Genomic DNA, 3,343 nt, shown 5'->3' on the forward strand with positions numbered 1-3,343 from the left:
AAAGCATGGTGCTTTATTTGTTGAATCCTGAATCACGCGGAGTTAAAAACACTCAGATACACTTAAGCACCTGCTCAAGCTATGAAATCATACCCCGCAATGATTTGCTATCATGACACAAGCAGCAACATCTTAACTCCAGCTACTTAATTAAAAATCTTTACGGCTTACGTGTATTGACGAGACTATGTATTGTTTATAAAATCGTACTGCCTCATGTTCTTATCAGCATAGAGGTATGAAGGAGTACATGTAGAGAGTTGATATTTGGCACAAAGTATTAGGTGCCCAAATCATTTGCGCATAAAAAATCCAGTCTCGTAGCTAGTCAGGGCACCGAGAATCGAGTCAAAATAAATTCTAAAATGGCGACCCTCTTCTACAAACAGGCAAAACAGCCACCTCACCCCACCGAAGTCAGGTAGGGGAGAGTACCACACGCAGTCATTCTAAGAAGTGAACTCTGACCTTAGGACTGAGAGCGCCTGAGCCTGACCTTCGCCTTTTGACCTCACTTTGCTCCTAAACTCTAACGATGAGCGACATCTTTTTACTACCTTTCGATTCGACAGCCGTGCCGATCTTAGATTTATATTCTATATCGACGTTGTTGCAAATATCACTCTGCCGATACAAATTAAGTAAATTATCAGTTTCTTAGTAAATTTTTTTCGACAGAACATTCGCCGAAAATGGCTCGTGGACGACCTGGTGGTCAAGGCAAACAAAGTTTTAAAGATCGCGCCCAAAAGCAGCGATATCAAAGATAGGAGAATGAGAACGAAACCTTGAGCATCAAAGTGATTTCGTCTCCGAGACATAGTCTTGTCGCAAATACGGTTTTGCCGTCTTACTTGTTTTGAAATTAAAATGTATTGCTTTATGCAATAATATTTGTAACATCGTGGTTTGAAAATGTATAAAGTAGTAATATTTTTTATTCTTAAATATAAGCATGATATTTATATATGTTGTATATTTTGAAAATATACAGTACATTGTAAGTTTGTATATGAAATAGTGTAAGTTTTAGAAGAAAAGTTTTAGGAGAATTAAAATGATGGCAGCTAAACACATTGCATTTATTCTATTAATTCTTAAATGTGAATAATTATATACAGTATTTAATAAGTGTAACTTACTTACAACACAATGTTAGTGTTCTAAATTTTAAGAAATGGACTTATTGAGTCTAATATTGTATATAAATTATCTGTGGCAATTATGGGTTCGGCCAGGCACACAATGGGAGCAGCCGGGTGGTGAGGGATATGTCAGCTTATGTTTCCCAACATTAATTGCGGAAAATGAACTTAACTAGTTAGATGACGAATGGCGATCATTTTGTTTAGCAAAAGATTTGATCATACAATATAATAGTATACCAGAATATTGGTTCTTGTTGTACAATATACAGGATGGGTTTGATAAATGTAAATATGCCCTACTATCTCCATTTATGACGCAGCTCACAGTTCTTCCACATTCCTCAGCCAGTGTCGAGAGAATATTTTCGCAAATTAACAACATTAAGACCAAACAAACTAACAGGTTATCTGTTGAATCGTCAAAGAACTGGTTGCTTGCTAAACAAGCAATCAGTAGAAAAATTTTAGCTGTTCTCTGTATGAACTGGAACCTAAACTAATTAGAGATGCAGTACACAGAATTTGCCACCAAAGGTATAAGAAGCGACAAGAAGAGCATAAAGATTGTGCAGAACTGTTAATGGAAGAAGAAGAAACAGAGTAACTGAAATAACATTAACTACTGTATAAATTAGATAATAAATGGTTTTTTAAATTTGTATTACAGTGTCTGTAATTATAACAGCATGAATGTACTACAATAAAGTATTTATAATTATATTTTAAATCATGAATTTTTCTGGGTAAATAATCTGGGTTTTTAAACTCCCCATCTGGGTTTTTTTCCATCCAGACAAAAGTTTTTTCATATGTTGTGAGTGGCATCCCTGATTGGGCCCCGTCCCTCACCACCTGGCAGCCTGGCCAAACCCATAATGGGCTTGCAAAAAGAGGCCCTCTTAGTGCCCACAGGGTGGAAAGAGTTAAAAAAAAAAGTCCACAACAGCTAGAATTTTTCCAACATAGTAAAGTTATTTATTTCCTTAGCAAATTCCTCCAAAGCAAAAATTTTAGTCAGGGCTTTTAAAAACTTGATGATCTAGTCATCTCAGAGAACTTGATATACTATTCTGTATCCTTCTCCATCAGTAGTCAATTCATGATCGACATCATCATCAATACATTTAAGAGATTAGATAAGTTCAGCCAAAGTTTGGCATCAAGTCATTGTTAAAGAACAGATCTTTAATGCACAAAAGAAATCTTTTCCAAAATGAGTGAAAAAGCCTAACAGAAATAAAAAAAGGAAAACCAATTACTGCTGCCATGTGTGGCATTTGAGGCATAAATTTATAGCTTTCAAATAGTGTCAATTTTTTCCACATGAATGTTTCCACGTTAGTTTTCTTTCTTTTGTGTGCTTCTTTATTTATTTTATTACTACTGTATTATGTTTTTGATTTAATTTAGTGTGAATCTGGACTGCTCTCCTTTTAGTTTTGGTTTTGATTCTTTGACTGACATGACTTACATTCCTTAGAGACTTTAGAAATCTATATTGCTGAGAAGAAAGGATGATGCATTAACTCTGATAACATTACAGTACCGCAAGCATGAAAATATTTTATAGATTCATTTAATTCATTACAGCATTTAATGTTTTTAACTTTAATATTTAATATCATGTCATGTAAAGGCTTTTCATTTATTTTTATTTTTATGCTTTCAACTCCGTCACAACACGTATTGTGTTCTATCTATTTTAAATGTAATGGTATTCTCTGTCAAACGAAAGAACTGTTTTTTTCATTTCTTGTTTTATTTCCTGATGAGGGTCTCTAAATTGTGGCCTAAAATGCTAGAACATATAGATATTTGCTGGAAATCGTAAATAGGTGTTAATTTCACTGTTGTACTGTTCCAGTTTTGCTGTGTGCTGTTATTTAATTGTCCTCTTGGACTATTAAAAATTTATAAGGTATTTTTGAAAATATTAATGCCCAATTAAGAGTCATATGATTATAATTTTAAAATATTCTGAAAATGTTCAATCTTACAATCTATAAAAAAAATTTCTGAATTTTCTTTCTATTAAAAAGAACAATTATTTTCAATAAATTACCTAGTTAATGAACAAAAAAGAAGTTAGATATTATATAATCAATAATGTATGTAGTGTGTAATTTTTTTTATATTGAAGGTTTATTATGAAAGTATTGCTTTATTTGTTTATTTTTCATTTATAGCAGAAAAAG

This window comes from Centruroides sculpturatus, unplaced genomic scaffold, assembly GCF_000671375.1.
Source record: "Centruroides sculpturatus isolate CEXI.00-Female unplaced genomic scaffold, Cexi_2.0 scaffold743, whole genome shotgun sequence".
In the NCBI taxonomy this organism is placed as follows: Eukaryota; Metazoa; Arthropoda; class Arachnida; order Scorpiones; family Buthidae; genus Centruroides; species Centruroides sculpturatus.